At 30.8% G+C, this 18,028-nt stretch overlaps 1 protein-coding gene across 5 annotated transcripts in view; it reads right to left on the reverse strand.

Annotated features, from left to right (window-relative positions):
- The window catches only part of LOC119611518 (netrin receptor unc-5), a 61,933-nt gene extending 44,881 nt beyond the window's left edge, over nt 1-17,052 (reverse strand). Inside the window, exons 1-2 of one of the 5 annotated variants that reach the window (XM_037967130.1) lie at nt 16,820-17,052; nt 15,654-15,917 (exon numbers count right to left, since the gene is read on the reverse strand). The gene's annotated coding sequence lies outside the window, so the exon portion shown is untranslated. Of the gene's footprint in view, nt 1-4,087; nt 4,527-7,518; nt 7,587-7,616; nt 8,135-15,653; nt 15,918-16,819 lie in introns of those variants that run through there. The other 4 variants (XM_037967131.1, XM_037967129.1, XM_037967128.1 and 1 more) reach the window with 4 other exon arrangements.
- Nucleotides 17,053-18,028: the final 976 nt, after the last annotated feature.

Raw genomic sequence — 18,028 nt, forward strand, 5'->3', positions numbered from 1 at the left:
ATGTGATTACTCTTTTAATTTTGGCTTAACTTTGATTTAAATTTAACAGATTTAAGACGTAATGAAACTTTGGAACAATTGTGGCACAATTTGTATGAGTTCTCCTTTCCGCTTTAAATAAAACATTTGCAAAGTTTTCAATAAAAGGGCCAACAATGACAAACAGAGTCGAGGGCAAATACTACAAATTTAAAACTTCATTGTTATTGTATTTGTACAAAATATTATTTATATTATTAATCCAGTCAAATTAGGATTCCGCTGCAAAGTTTTATATGAATAAAAATTAATTTAGACCTTTGTCTTGGCCTCGATGTATCTCAGCCTTTAGTACAAAGTCTAGTATATTATCTAATCCATAGTTCACTCTAAACTCTAGCCTATAGTCCAATCTACAATCTAGTCCATAGTGAAATCTATAGTCTACTCTATGATCTAATCTATAGTTTAGTCTATGGTCTATAATAATGGTTATAAAAAATGGTTATAAAATGGTTATAAAAAATAAATAGTCTAGTTTGTGGTCCAGTCTACTATAGTTCAGTCCATAGTCTAGACTATAGTTTAGTTTGTAGTCTAGTCTAAGGTCTAGTGTATTATTTAGTCTCTTGTCTACTCCATTGTCTAGTCTATAGTACAGTCTAAAGTCTAGACTATAGTTTAGTCTATAGTTAAGTCTATAGTCCTGTATATAGTGAAGTCTATAGTCTAGTCTATAGTCAATCCAAGAGTATATCTTATGGTCTAGTCTATAGTCTAGTCTTTAGACTACTCTATTGTCTTGTCTGTAGTCTAGTCTACAATCTAGTTTATTTTGAAGTCTATATTGTAGTCTATAATCTAGTTTATTTTGAAGTCTATATTGTAGTCTATAATCTAGTCCATAAAACAGTCTGTAGTCTAGTAAATAGTCTAGCCTATACACTTGTATATAGTCAAATATATAGTCTAGACTTTAAACTTGTCTATAATACAGACTAATCTATAGACTAGATTAGTCTGTAGTCCAGTCTACATTCCATTGGCTATATAAGTCTAGCCTATAGTCTAGTCTATAGTCTAGTCTATAGTCTAGTCTATAGTCTAGTCTATAGTCTAGTCTATAGTCTAGTCTATAGTCTAGTCTATAGTCTAGTCTATAGTCTAGTCTATAGTCTAGTCTATAGTCTAGTCTATAGTCTAGTCTATAGTCTAGCCTATAGTCTAGTCTATAGTCTAGTCTATTGTCTAGTCTATAGTCTAGTCTATTGTCTAGCCTATAGTCTAGTCTATAGTCGAATTTATTGTCTAGTCTATTGTCTAGTCTACAATCTGATCTATACTTTAGTATATAGTCTGGTATATAGTCTAGTCTATAGTCTAGTCTATAGTCTAGTCTATAGTCTAGTCTATAGTCTAGTCTATAGTCTAGTCTATAGTCTAGTCTATAGTCTAGTCTATAGTCTTTTCTATAGTCTAGTCTATAGTCTAGTCAATAGTCTAGTCTATAGTGTAATCTATAGTCTAGTCTATTGTCTAGTCTATAATCTGATCTATACTTTAGTCTAGTCTATAAGTCCACTCTTATCAACGTGCGCTAACCTAGCTATCTAAAATTTTTCACTTTGATCATTGATTCTTCTAATTTATCTGGACTATATACGTATGAGTATGTGGGGTAATAAAGTTAGGAGTAAAACTGTAATTATTTGACAAAAGAAAAGCACAACTACAAGAACAACAACAGCAACAACAATAAAGGAACTGTCATATTTGAATTAAAAACAAACAAACATGAACAACAACATAAAAATAATAAACTTAAACTTATTATAAGGAAATGCGTGGGTTCTATGTATTTTCGAGATACAATATAAATTTTATTTATTTTTTAAAAGAATATCATGTTTTTTTAGCTTTTTCCTTTTTTTTGGTCGGAAAATGAACTTTAGGTATTATTACAATTGCTATTGTTGTTGTTACTCTTGTCATCCACATACATACATGCATATTAAAAAATAACAGTCAACAACAATGTAAAAGTGTGTAATAAATACAAAAACTTGAAGTTTTACCATGAGGAATAGATAAATAAATATGAGTTGTATGGTTTTATTTAAACTTTATTAGATACTCTAACATAAATTACATACACACGAGTACATACATACATATGTCCCTGTGTAAATATGTAATTGTAACTACAGTTAGTAAATGATACGTTAAATTACATACCCTCTTACCTCCCTCCCTTTACCCTGTGATAATAGTTTAAGTCTGTTTTGGTCTTACAAAACTTCTTCTAGACAATCAAAAAACAATAGTCATAATGTGTTGTTATTAGTATTGTTGTTTTAACTGTGTTTTTTTGTTTAAAAACCTCTGATGTATATTATATGGCTGTTTTTTAATGTTGTTGTTTTTGTTGTTTGCTTAGAATGTTAAAATCCATTTTAAAATTGTATTTAATGGTAGTAGCCTTTCGTTGTCATACATGTATGTGGAAAGAAGAATACTTAAAGAAATCAAACTCCTTTTTAGTTGTATTTTCACTTATTGAGAGGGGGAACTTAAAAGGAACTTTACAGCAGGTGTTAACAACCTTTCGAGGATGTTTGAAATGTTTTCTTAACGTTTCAATAACAGCGAACAAGTATGATTAAGATTGGTCTTGATTTGTTTTTAGTTAAATTAAAGAAATGTTACCGAATTACGAAATTTTAAATAGCTAAGATAGGAATACTTCTTAAGGATCTATAGATACATATGTAGAGAATAATATAGACTGGGCTGTCGACTGGTCTATGGACTAAACTTTAGACTGGTCTATATACTAAGACTAGACTAAAGACTAAACTAGTGAACAGACTATTAATGAGATTAAAATTAGACTATCGACTAAACAGTAGACTGAATTATAGACTAAACTATAGACTCGATTATTATTGACAAGACTATGGACTATCCTATAGACTATTGACTCGGCTATAGACTAGACTATGTCTGTAGTCTAGATTATAAACTAGACTGTTTATATATATATTTACCAGACCAGACTATACACTAAACTATAGACTAGATTACAGACATGCCTATAGACTAAACTATAGACTAGACCACAGATTAAACTATATGTAGACTACACTATAAACTAAACTATATACTAAACTATAGACTAAACTATAGACTAATCTATAGACTAGAATATAGACTAAACTATAGATTATTAACAATTTATCAGACTATTGAACAGACTTTAGATTAAGTATATGCTAGACTTATGTTTGTAATCTAGACTAAACTTTTGACTAGACTATAGACTTTAGAATGAACTTTAGAGCAGACTATAGACTAAACTATAGACTAGACTAAACTATAGAATATATAAACTGAAAGATTATCTTATTCTTCTTAAATTTTCCTAAAGGAAGTCGTCAGTTCTTTTTGGGAAATTATACTTCTCATGCAATTATAAATGACATATGTTTGTGAGAAACAAATAAAATGATTTAATTACCTAATAATTTTACACAAAAAGTAATTAACAAAAAGCCGACCTACATACATGATGATTTTCAAGTGATGACAATTAAAAAATTATATAGTTCCTCTTAAGTAATTGCTTGACAAACTGCAAAAGCGTGGGTTTTAAAGTTTTTATATGTAAAGCCAGCAGCTGCTGTTGGAAGTGCTTCAAAGTAAACACTTTAATTAGCAGTTTAATTGTAACTTATTAAAAAAAAAAATTTTCAAATAAATGAAAAATTACTTGTAATAAAGTAATGATTTAAAAAGAAGTACAACTCTAAGCAATAAAGAATTTTATTTTATCAAAAAACAAATTTCTTTTATCCCAAGGCGTTGCTACTTAATATTCATAAGTGGAAAGTATAAAAAACCCAGGTAAACTTCTTTTAAAGATTAAAATAAAGCGATAAATTAGTGTTTTAAAAAACCCTAACTACCCTTTATACAAAAAGCAAGAAAGAAGAAACTGTTGTTATAAAGCCTGTAAGGGCCTTATGTTTCCCCTAACGGTATGAATAGAACGTATTCAATACGTATTTCAAGAAAAGAAAGAATTCAATGTTGCAACATGTTAACTTACGTGTTCTTTTGAGTTGTTGTTGTTGGTAAAGTTCCTTTTTTTAGTTTCCTTTTTCTATTTCTTTGTGTATAGTGTTTTCTATGCCAACGACGACATTTGTATGCATTTAAAGAAGTAGAGTACAAAAAAAAACAAGTCCTGCTGCAGTTTTTTTATCCTTTTTTTACTTTTGTTTGGCTTGATATAGTGTGTGGTAATATCCTTTCTTTATACTGGTTTAGGTGTAAGTTTACAATAGTATTTGTAAGTAAGTGTATATATGATACTTTATGTGTATTAATATTTGTATTGTTTGTTGTTGGTATTTTTAGTTTTATTTCATTGGGTTCTTCCAACTTATTTATATCATGTTACAATCCTCAAACTGCACTTTACTCTAAGGAGTAGTGACAACAACAGAGAACCACGATTTAAAATGACACAACGAAGGCGAAGACGTCTGCAATAGTGACAATAATAACGATTACAGCTAGCAAATAAAAAAATAGAGACACACACACACACACACGTAACTCCGTTTTAAAATCGGGCACAAGGAATTTGAACATTTTCTCATACACACACATACATTAAGTCGCTTAGAAAAACTCATACAATCTTGTTCATTCACTTAAAAATCAAACATACATTTACAGGAATCGAATTACGAGGAGTGTTCGAGAAGGATGTTCGAACATTAAAGGACTGGTGATCTTTATTATAGCTGATCGTAGTATTTCTGATTTCCGTTTGTTTAAAATATTATGATGAAATCATGCAACAATCTTAGAACTAAAGATAGACTACGATCAAAGTCGAAACACTTTACAATTCTATCTTGAAAATCTAAGATCTTTCAATAAATCTATGAGCGTTTTTATTTCTGATCATTTTATTTCAGATTTGTTGTTATTTTTGTTATAAATGGTAAAACGGTCACTGTATAACGATCATAGAGCTAAGGATTGAATGAGTTCAAAACAAAGTAGAGATCCCGGTTTCTTATATGTCTTGTGCAATTGAGAAATTTGAATGAATAGCTAGAAATTAGAATTAGGTGCAGATTTTGCAATTGATTGTGATCAATTGATCTCTCGAAATAATCTTCATCATCTTCCTAATAGTGTTTAGTGATCCTCTCTTGATATCTCAACAATTAAAATAAGTTAATTTTCTCATGGGAATTCGGGAATTCCAAGAAGATCGATATCAAGAGAATCACCGACAGAACCATTTTAAAAACAGAAGTGGTTTTTAGAAGAAAATCATATTATTCTTATGTTTTGACAAGTTTGCTACTGGATAATTGCACCTTAAAAGCAAACTGATCTAGAATGATCAATTCTCAAAGAAGTAATATCAATCGCAATCTTTCGTCAACTACGAACTAGAGTTAATTGCGATGTTAATTGATATTGAAACGATTCGAAAGAGTTGATTCTTTTAGGAGAATTAGTAAAAATTATGATCTCAAAAATTATAATTATTTCAAGATTTTTCTCAAGTTACTCACACTTCAAGATCGTTTTCAAATAATAAAATTTTAGGTGAAATTTAGACTGATATACATATAATAACAAGCTAATAACGTGAGAAGATCTTTAAGATATAGTCGATCGTAAAATTTCTGATATTTTGGACGATTTATGAGCTCGAAGAATGATCTTGCTACGCACATTTCGATCCAATTGTAAGAGTAAACTTGTAGCAGTTAATGATATTGCCCCGAAACCTTTTTGTCGAGAAAGGATCGCATTAACAATATGATCAAAATAGATTGATCGTATTGTCAGTTAAAGATCTTTGATATATACATTCAGAATTGAAGGTCTGACCAATCAAGGAGTATTTGAATCAGTTTTAAGAAACTTTGTATTCTAGATCTTTACATTATTTCCAATCTACATTAACATGCTTTTAGCCCCCAGTCCAAAGTATTCTCCTTTTTTAAATCCCAAGAAAAAATCTTTTCAAACTGCTTTCATAATTACTAAATTTTTGTGTGTCTTTAAGGAGTATCGAAACATCTGCAACACAATTCAACTTCAAACGTATGGCTCGAAAGTATAGGTCTGTCGTCTGTCTGATTTAAAGTACTAGCAAGGAGTTTGTTTCTTTTTTGTTTTTTCTTCAGTTTATTTTAACAATACATTAACAATACATTTCATATTAAACATTTATTGTAACGTCTCAAAAAGTGGAGTGTGTGTGTGTGTGTGTTTGGTTGTAAGTAGTGTTTATAAACCGGTTAACCGGTTAACCGAAAAACCGGTTTTTATTGCATATTTCGGTTTTTCGCAAACCGGTTTTTTAAAACATTGGTTTTCGGTTAACCGGGTTATCCGGTTTTTAAGTCTCGGTTAACCGGTTTCAAAAAAATCTAATTTTTAGTACAAAATTGTATGTTTTCTTTGATATTTTATTGTGATTTTTAAAAATTTTGGATAGATAATTTTAAACATTATTTTCCGTTTGTGCATATGAAAACAGACCTAAGATTGTTAAACAAATATTATCTATATACTTACTTGTTTACTGCGTGAGTATAGTAAAAATCGAGAAGTTTCTCAAACGTTCTCAAAACGGACTTTATTTATCGAAACATAAGGATTGTTGTTGCCGTCCGAGAACTTATGCTGCTGGGGTTTTTCACAAACTGTAATGGCGCTTAGGTTGATTGACAGGAAGTCAGAATGACACCTGTCAATATTCCTAAGCGTCATTCACAGTAATTTGAACAACCACAGGCGTAGTGAGTGGAGGGAGGTCACTGTCTATGTCGAGACAATCATCGCGAACCTGAACACTGTTTATAGTTCTGGGCATAATTTTTGCTATTGATATATATGGTCAATTTATCCCTCGTATGGCAACTTCCATATACCTAACGAATCAATAATATCTTCAGATCTATATAAGTTTGTTTTCTTATGATATATTAATGTACATATCTATACTAAAAAATGCAAATATCTTATTAAGTAATTTATAATATTTCGCAAAATGACATTTTTCAACTATATATTATAATATTTTAAAGATTTCCAAACATTTCGGTTAACCGGTTTAACCGGTTTTTTATACTCGGTTAACCGACAAACCGGTTTTTTAGAAATGGTTAATTTTCGGTTAACCGAAAAACCGGTTTTTCCAAAAGTCGGTTTTTTATAAACACTAGTTGTAAGTATTTTCTTGGCTGCTCCTTGCTGAGTTTCATTCGTATACATTTCTTATTATTCAAGCCAAAATTGAAAAGAAGGCAACAATTTAGGAGTTCATATTTGCAACAGCAAAAACAAAACAATAAAAATAAATAAAATAAAAAAAGAAAAATTCAATTTTCCGCTTTTTTTCGATTTTATAATTTGTTTGTATACGTGCCGTAAGTATTTTGTAATTCTAACACACACACACACACACACACAGATACCAAATAACAGACACAAACATACTTTTGCACAAAATCAAGTTAATCGTTGTTATCCTGTTGACTATGGTTGTGATTTCATACATATTTTTTTTCTAAATATAACTAAACATGTATACGTACATTATTTTTTACTGGATACTGTAACATTTCGTATTTATTATGTATAACTTTAATATTTTTCTTTTCTTTTTTTTATACAGATATTTTTCTTAATATTTTTTTGATTTTAGCTGCTCTGCTACAGAAATAGTTGAGATTTTTTTCACAAACAACACGTACACGTATAGATATTTCTGTGTGTAATAACAAGGATTCAATTTATTTTTATATGTATTACACTTTATATATAATTCATATCAAATTTCCAAAAGTAACACACTTATTTGTCAATTTAGCGTAAAAACAACAAGAAACGAAAACAAAACCGAAAATATAAAACCAAAATAAATCGAACCGTATAACGTCTTGTATTGAACCGAAATTTAAAAGTATTTTTCTTTAAAGAAATTTTTTTTTATGTATCGTTTTTTTGTTTTGCTCTGGAGTAAGAAAAACATAAATAAACAATAATGAATGTAAAGTTTAAGATTTTTTACGCACGTCCAAACACGCTGACATATCTAAACAAACTAAATGTGAGTGAATATTCCACATACTCACAGTGATAGACGACCGACTGACAATGTCAAAAACTTCAATAAGGGAATCAATTTTATAAATGAGTACAAAGTATTATAAATACTTATACTCTCTTTTACTCTCGTCATCATCATCTCTCATTTTTAGTTTTTTTTTGTTTCTTCATGTCGTTATTGTGTTTTATTTAATGTTACCACCAAAATGTACTTTATGGATAGTGATGACTATTTAGTGCTTTTTTTAGAAATCTTTGGCGTTTTTACAAGGATAAAGATTCTTATTTGAGATGACTTCTACTGTCAGTTCCACTCCTATACTTTAATAACATTAAACCCTCCTTCGTTTTGATACGAACGGAATCTCACTCGATCTAAGGTGATGAAGACAATTGAGGGACATTTGCTAACTTATTTACTTAAGTCGAAGCACTTTAATCTTGTGCGTGCTGCATCCAGTTTCGTAGCTTCTTTCACTTGGTCCTTCCACCGGAGTCTCGGTCTTCCTTGTCTGCGCTTTCCATAAAAGTTTCCATCGAACGTCTTTCTTGCTGGAGCGTTTATTTCAAAGCAATCGCTGTATTTTGATGACCTTAACTACACTTATGTCAAGTCCTATAGGGGACAGCTGTAGTACTCTTCGTTTTGATTCGAAAGAAATCTAACTCGGTCTAAGGTGATGAACTCAACTTGGGGATAAAGAAAAATTCGCTTTTGAAGATACACTTTTCAACTAACTTACACTACAACCTGTTATTGGGGGTGGTCTGGTTAAGAAATGATTTCCGAAGCATTTCAATCTTGTGAGTGCTGTCTCTAGTTTGTAATACCAAGGTATTTCGTAGCTTCTTTCACTTGTTTCTTCCACCGGAGTCTAGGTCTGCGCTTTCAGTGAAAGTTTTCATCTAACGCTTTTCTTGTTGAAGCGTTCATTTCCATTCGCACGACATGTCCGAGCCAAAGCAATCGCTGTATTTTGATGCGCTTAACTACACTCATGTCGGGATATAGGTCGTGTAGCTCACGGTATACGCGAATGGGTCCATCAATTTTAAGAAGGATCGTTTTCTCGAATTCACCTAACACTGCTTCATACGTTTTCGAAAGTACCTTTGTTTCGGCGCCAGAGTGATACCCACTGTGAATTTCGTTTACCGGGAGAGGGCTCTGTTCGTCATCTGTATGCTAAGCATCAATCATGGGCTTATTGGCTTCCAAGAAAAAGTATTCGAAAATTAATGAACTATTTAAGAATTCGTGTGTATCTAAAGAAGGAGTCTGAAGATCGACGATTCCCAGCGCTGTTTTATTGATACAACAAAATGGAATAATTTTCAAACGTTCTGTGAAGGAATTGCGAAATTAACATCATAAAAACTGGAGCGTTGTTTGAAGTGGAAATAATTTCAGAAATTGGATAATTCCTGAATCTCAAATACATCAATTCGATTAGTACGATCACTAAGAAAAAACGGAACAGAATGGAAGGAGCAATGATCAAACCAATTTAATCTACTGTTAAATTTGGAAACTCAAATACATCATACATATGTTTTTTTTTTTCATAGAGCGCTTTTTGTATCTTTCAAGTGGACGCCACACTTTTTTTGGTTTTCATTTACATTGTGGCAATGATGTTTATGTTCTGTGTGCGCTGTGCGGTACGGTGCTGGGTTGTGTGCAGTGCTTTACTGTATGCGGAGTAGTTCAAGAAGTACAAACCACTTCTATGCCACTCTGTGTGTTTTTTTGTTTTTAAGACCAACGAGTACTTGTGTATGGCAATGACTCTCCTGGCGCCTCTTTATATTATTGTTATTGTGTTCGTTCGTTTAGTGTTACATACTGTGTGTGTATATTTTGAATATTTCTTTTTGTTGTTGTTGCTACTCGTGTTGTTGTAGGTTGTGTATTTTTTCCTTTTTTTGCTATATGTATGTTTTTTATTTATTATTGTTTTATATTTATTCCTCGTTTTTTGTTTTCATTTACTGAAGTTGGAAGGTTATGTCAGCTGTGTACTTGCATACTCTCCTTAAACACACTCTCGCTCTCTCACTCATCACCGTCATCATCGTAATTCTCGAGGAGTACAACTGTTGTTAGATGTTTGTACAATGATAAGAGTACATGTCTTGTGAACAGTTTTGTACAATATTCTTTTGTGTCTTCGGTAAAGGAAAATTAATTTATTAAAAAACTCTGATATTTGACAAATATGTCAAGTCTTGTTTTGTCAGATTTAAAGGACATTTATTTCAAACAGATTTCATTTTTTTTAGTATGGGGTCCATTATAATTCCCGTTGCCTGTTAAGTGTATAAAAGTGTGTGTGTGTGTCTGTGTGATGCTTTGATTTTAACAATCAGTTCGTGCACGAACTAGGTTCTCACTTAACAACCAACCGTCTTCTTATCCATTAACGTACATTTGTTTTAACACGATGTGGCAACAAGTAAATAACATGCAACAACAGTTTTGTTGCTCCATGTTGTTCTTAAGTGTTGGATAAAGTTAAGGATTTTGTATAAAAATCGCATTTTGAAAGGTTTTTTTCTGCGTAGCATTGACTCATAGTTGTTGGCAACAAAGAAATCGTTGAGCTATTGATGTTAATTTTCCGGATTAAATATAGAGCAGGGGTTGTATTGAATTCTTCAAGATAATTATATTATAATAAAAAAGGCTAGTTGAAGTCTAAACTATAGACTTGACTATGGACTAGACTATAAACTAGACTATAGACTAGACTATAGACTAGACTATAGACTAGACTATAGACTAGACTATAGACTAGACTATAGACTAGACTATAGACTAGACTATAGACTAGACTATAGACTAGACTATAGACTAGACTATAGACTAGACTATAGACTAGACTATAGACTAGACTATAGACTAGACTATAGACTAGACTATAGACTACTATAGACTAGACTATAGACTAGACTATAGACTAGACTATAGACTAGACTATAGACTAGACTATAGACTAGACTATAGACTAGACTATAGACTAGACTATAGACTAGACTATAGACTAGACTATAGACTAGACTATAGACTAGACTAGACTAGACTATAGACTAGACTATAGACTAGACTATAGACTAGACTATAGACTAGACTATAGACTAGACTATAGACTAGACTATAGACTAGACTATAGACTAGACTATAGACTAGACTATAGACTAGACTATAGACTAGACTATAGACTAGACTATAGACTAGACTATGACTAGACTATAGACTAGACTATAGACTAGACTATAGACTAACTATAGACTAGACTATAGACTAGACTATAGACTAGACTATAGACTAGACTATAGACTAGACTATAGACTAGACTATAGACTAGACTATAGACTAGACTATAGACTAGACTATAGACTAGACTATAGACTAGACTGTAGACTAGACTATAGACTAGACTATAGACTAGACTGTAGACTAGACTATAGACTAGACTATAGACTAGACTATAGACTAGACTATAGACTAGACTATAGACTAGACTATAGACTAGACTATAGACTAGACTATAGACTAGACTATAGACTAGACTATAGACTAGACTATAGACTAGACTATAGACTAGACTATAGAGTAGACTATAGACTAGACTATAGACTAGACTATAGACTAGACTATAGACTAGACTATAGACTAGACTATAGACTAGACTATAGACTAGACTATAGACTAGACTATAGACTAGACTAGACTAGACTAGACTATAGACTAGACTATAGACTAGACTATAGACTAGACTATAGACTAGACTATAGACTAGACTATAGACTAGACTATAGACTAGACTATAGACTAGACTATAGACTAGACTATAGACTAGACTATAGACTAGACTAGACTAGACTAGACTAGACTATAGACTAGACTATAGACTAGTCTATAGACTAGTCTATAGACTAGACTATAGACTAGACTATAGACTAGTCTATAGACTAGTCTATAGACTAGACTATAGACTAGACTATAGACTAGACTATATAACCCACAAGTATTTTCTTAATGAAAACCAACTACGACATTGCTACATCGGCGAAATACTTTAACAATGTTGTTCAAACCTTAAGGGTCCGAGAAATGGATGACGAATGATTTTCTGCTGTTACTGTTAATTCGAAGTTATACAAGTTAACTAAGAGTTATAACAGGAACCATAATTCACAAGATTTGTTTTAAATTCTTGGAACTACTTGCATCCTTTCTGTTATTAACAATTTAAAAAAAAATTAAAATTTTTCAATTTTCGTGTTATATATAGAACAAAAGATAAAATTAAAATAATTTTTAAAATTGTATATACATATGTATGTAGCTAAAACGACAAGTAGCAGTTGCCAACATCAATCTACATTTAATATGCTATTTAATGAAACCCCTTTTTTAATTTACATTAAAGATCAGATAACTTCACTATAAATTCAAAAATAGTATAAACAACTATCTTCCCAAAACAAAAAAAGAAATGTATTGAAAGGACAAATTGTTTATCAGATAATTAATGATTTCAAGTGGTAGTAGGGAAGCCACTTTCTTAATCATACATGTAAGTAAAAGTACTTATACAACGCGATACTTTCAGCTACTTTAATTTTCATGCCGATAAATCTCAAGTGTATTTTAGTATAAACAAAATAAATATTTCTTTTACTTCTTCTAGCACTTACAAATATGTACTTAAATGTAACATCTTCCCAAAAAACAAAAATTTATAAAGACAAGACAACAACTAAAATCACTTCATATTCAATTATGAAATGTGTTTCCTTTTTTGATGATTTACTTTACTTTGTGTTTTCAACTTTTACTCTTACTACTCTTTCGTTTTACTTTATCTTTGACATGTGATTTTTCCCAAATGTCCTTAAATTTTTAATCAATAATCAAACAAAAACTAATTACATATTCCTACTTACAAACATGAATGGTTAGATAAGCAAACATCATAGTCACATACAGATACAGATGTTATGATACGAGGGTCGTTTTAAAAGGCCGGGTTTAAGATGTTACAACTTTTAATTATATTTTAGTGCAGCGTGAAGTTTTCATTTAGAACTTAAATTTTTATTTAATAAGAAAAATTCATAAACATTTTAAAGCACTTTTTTCGCCTGGCCTCGTATGTACATTTAGAAATTATATGCTAACATTTGTGTGTAAACATTCTGAGAGGAGGATAGACAGTTAAATATAAGTGTATATGATGCTTTTGCACAACATACTCCTACAAAACTATATAGAAACCAAAGCTGGAGAGTTCAGCACCATTGCAAATATTCGATGTTGAAAATTTTGCTTATGATTCATATGTTTTTAACACTATATTGAATACTTTTCCGTGAGAATTGATGTTTCGTCCTTGAATAATATTATATGCCGATTCTTTGATTCCTGAGTTGAGACTGTGTGTTCATCGCTGAGGATCAGACAGATGAAGACTTTTATCACTCTTTCAATGAAAAAATCTCTAAAAGTGATTGGTAAAAAGTTCTTAGAAAACAAGAAACAGGTATTGCCAGATACCTTTTGAAACTGTTTATGGCCATAGTTGTGCTTTAATAACTCTGACATTCTTGGGCACCTGCAATAAGATATTCAAGCGATTTTTGTTCTCATCCTGGGTTTTGGTTCTCAAAAGGTTATTCGGTTACCGAGCAAAGGAATATATTTCGACTATATATATATTCCTGGTCTCTTGGCCGGTTCTCTTTAAAGTCGTAATTTCACAGTAAATCGAGATCGAGTAAATCGATTAGAAATTCGTATTTTATCCAGAAAAGCGAAAATTTACCAAAAAAAATCGAAGTTTCACTAAAAAAAAATCATTAAAAAAAAATTTCATTAAAAATTTATATTTCACTAAAAATTCGAATTTCCACTCGAAAATCCAGATTTCACTAAAAATCAAATTTTGACTTAAAGGTCATATTTTAACTTGAAAATTGCAACTTCACTAGAAAAGAGTATTTTCACCAGAAAATCGTAATTTCACCAGAAATTCGTATTTTTACCAGAAAATTGTGTTTTCATAAGAAATACTCTAGTATATAGTCTAACCTAGTCTATAGTTAAGTCCATAGGCTATAGTCTAGTCCATAGACTTGTCTATAGTCTAGTCTATAGACTAGTCTATAGTCTAGTCCATAGACTAGTCTATAGTCTAGTCCATAGACTAGTCTATAGTCTAGTCTATAGTCCATAGACTAGTCTATAGTCTAGTCCATAGACTAGTATATAGTCTAGTCTATGGACTAGACTATAGTCTAGTCCATAGACTAGTCTATAGTCTAGTCCATAGACTAGTCTATAGTCTAGTCCATAGACTAGTCTATAGTCTAGTCCATAGACTAGTCTATAGTCTAGTCCATAGACTAGTCTATAGTCTAGTCCATAGACTAGTCTATAGTCTAGTCCATAGACTAGTCTATAGTCTAGTCCATAGACTAGTCTATAGTCTAGTCCATAGACTAGTCTATAGTCTAGTCCATAGACTAGTCTATAGTCTAGTCCATAGACTAGTCTATAGTCTAGTCCATAGACTAGTCTATAGTCTAGTCCATAGACTAGTCTATAGTCTAGTCCATAGACTAGTCTATAGTCTAGTCCATAGACTAGTCTATATTCTAGTCCGTAGACTAGTCTATATTCTAGTCCGTAGACTAGTCTATATTCTAGTCCGTAGACTAGTCTATAGTCTAGTCCATAGACTAGTCTATAGTCTAGTCCGTAGACTAGTCTATAGTCTAGTCCATAGACTAGTCTATAGTCTAGTCTAGTCTATAGACTAAGTCTAGTCCATAGATTAGTCTATAGTTTAGTCCATAGACTAGTCTATAATCTAGTTCAGAGACTAGTCTATAGTCTAGTCCATAGACTAGTCTATAGTCAAGTTCATATACTAGTCTATAGTCTAGTCCATAGACTAGTCTATAGTCTAGTCCATAGACTAGTCTATAGTCTATTCCATAGACTCGTGTATAGTTTAGTCCATAGACTACTCTACAGTTTAGTCTATAGACTAGTCTACAGTTTAGTCCACAGACTAGTCTACAGTTAAGTCCACAGACTAGTCTATAATCTAGTTCATAGACTAGTCTATAGTCGAGTCCGTAGACTAGTCTATAATCGAGTACATAGACTAGTCTATAGTAGAGTCCACAGACTAGTCTATAGTATAGTCCAAGGACTAGTCCATAGTCTATTACATAGACTAGTCTATAGCCTAGTCCATAGACTACTATAATACAGATGTTATTCCATATACTTTCTAGATTATTCCATGGACTGTCCTATAGTATTCGACTCGATTTTCTACTCAACAGAAATAAAACAACAAATTTAACTTCTAAACTTTCCATCGCTGACACATACTCAAGTTTCTCGAAAATATACATACAGAAACATTTCACATCCTTTTTGGGATTATCAATTAATAATTATAATCATTATTATAATAATAACAGTAAATAAATGTTACGCTCACCATATGTTACCACCTTGTAACAGTTACTGCTCCCCAACCTACTGCTGCTGATGCTGCAGAATTTTGTGTTTGTTGTTCTTGTGTGGTTTTTCACTCTCTTGGTATGTCACTGCGCTCTTTATCATTTTAATTTGCCTGTTTCTATATTTTATTATTCTTGATAAAATATTTGTTGTTGTTTTTTATATAAAATGTTATTATAATTTAAATTTTACCACAGCACTTAAGTCAGATGTTTGAATATACATAATTTGAAGCGCGCCACTAGTGATTATTATAGAAGATACAGATACAGTAAAAACAACAACAATATACACACATTCACAGAAAACACATTCAACCGTATGACAATTGTGGCAGCAACAAAAAAAAAAAAGAATACAAAAAAAACATTCATACAAACATAAATAATAATTTTTAAACTTTTCCCGTAAAGTTTTATATGATTTTATTTGTTTTGATGATTTTCCCGATTTGTAGTTCTTGTTGTTGTTGTTGTTATTTTACACTTTTGTTTCTCGTGCTGTTTTTATTTTATAAATATCATTAATATTACACAAATTCTCACACAATTTACACACATATTTGTAATATTAATAAATATTAAATATTTGACTACATTTAGATAGAACAAGAGACAGTCGGCCGTCCGTTCCACCGACCAACCAATAGACCCAACAGACAATAAATATAATTTATGGGAAAAGTCATAAAACAAATATTTTGAATAGATTTTGTAATATAAAAAATAAGAAAAAAATCAGTTCAAATACCAACAAACTAAAAAGCAATGGAATCAAAAGGTCGGTAGTCTTAAAAACAAACAAAAAGCAAAAATTTTCATATTTTCATACAAAAAAAAAAACTGAAATGAAAATAAAACTAAAAGATGCACAAATCCACACATTCATGCCGTTTGTATGCAGGAAGGAGTTCTTTTTTGATTATTATTGCCGTTTTTTTCTTCTTGTTTGTTGTTGGTTTTTTGTATTTGCTTAAAAGCTTTTACTGTAATGTGAGGGTGTATGTTGGTATGTTTGTATTTTTACATTTTCTACATCAGATGAAAATTTTGTGAAGAAGAACAAGATGCGAAATAAGTATCTTGTGGATACTTTGGCCATCAATTATGTGCATTCCGGTGTATGTGTATTTTTAACACTCACAACTTTTCTTCTTTCTTATTTTTATATTTTTCTTATTTTATTTTCTTTTTATTATTATGTAAATATTGCACTTTTAGATTTTACTTAATTTATTTTAGATTTTTTTTAATATTTAATCTATATTTTTGCCATTTAATTTGCAAAATTTCTATTTTATATTTTTGCTCGCAATTTTTCTTTGATGTTATCCCGAGAGTATACTAAAATGTTACAAAAACAAACCATTTTCGTTGACGTCTAGAGTAATACTTTTTTAAGCCTGTGGTCCCTTTTTTGCGTAGTAAAGTTGTTAAAAAGGAATACGAAAAATAAACATTACCCGCGCAGAGAGTTGAGTGGCAACACTCTGAATGTTACTGCTGCCATCAGAAATACAACTCTAAGTTTTCAAAGTGTTAGAAAAATAACGGCAGTTAAATTGAAATTGACGAGGGTAGTTAGTTAGTTAGTTAGTTAGTTAGTTAGTTAGTTAGTTAGTTAGTTAGTTAGTTAGTTAGTTAGTTAGTTAGTTAGTTAGTTAGTTAGTTAGTTAGTTAGTTAGTTAGTTAGTTAGTTAGTTAGTTAGTTAGTTAGTTAGTTAGTTAGTTAGTTAGTTAGTTAGTTAGTTAGTTAGTTAGTTAGTTAGTTAGTTAGTTAGTTAGTTAGTTAGTTAGTTAGTTAGTTAGTTAGTTAGTTAGTTAGTTAGTTAGTTAGTTAGTTAGTTAGTAGTTAGTTAGTTAGTTAGTTAGTTAGTTAGTAGTTAGTTAGTTAGTTAGTTAGTTAGTTAGTTAGTTAGTTAGTTAGTTAGTTAGTTAGTTAGTTAGTTAGTTAGTTAGTTAGTTAGTTAGTTAGTAGTTAGTTAGTTAGTTAGTTAGTTAGTTAGTTAGTTAGTTAGTTAGTTAGTTAGTTAGTTAGTTAGTTAGTTAGTTAGTTAGTTAGTTAGTTAGTTAGTTAGTTAGTTAGTTAGTTAGTTAGTTAGTTAGTTAGTTAGTTAGTTAGTTAGTTAGTAGTTAGTTAGTTAGTTAGTTAGTTAGTTAGTTAGTTAGTTAGTTAGTTAGTAGTTAGTTAGTTAGTTAGTTAGTTAGTTAGTTAGTTAGTTAGTTAGTTAGTTAGTTAGTAGTAGTTAGTTAGTTAGTTAGTAGTTAGTTAGTTAGTTAGTAGTAGTTAGTTCAGTTAGTAGTTAGTTAGTTAGTTAGTAGTTAGTTAGTAGTAGTTAGTTAGTAAAACACA

This window comes from Lucilia sericata, unplaced genomic scaffold (genome assembly GCF_015586225.1).
Source record: "Lucilia sericata isolate MDLA Ls3-8-SP2 unplaced genomic scaffold, ASM1558622v1 Contig001471F_arrow, whole genome shotgun sequence".
Lineage (NCBI taxonomy): Eukaryota > Metazoa > Arthropoda > Insecta > Diptera > Calliphoridae > Lucilia > Lucilia sericata.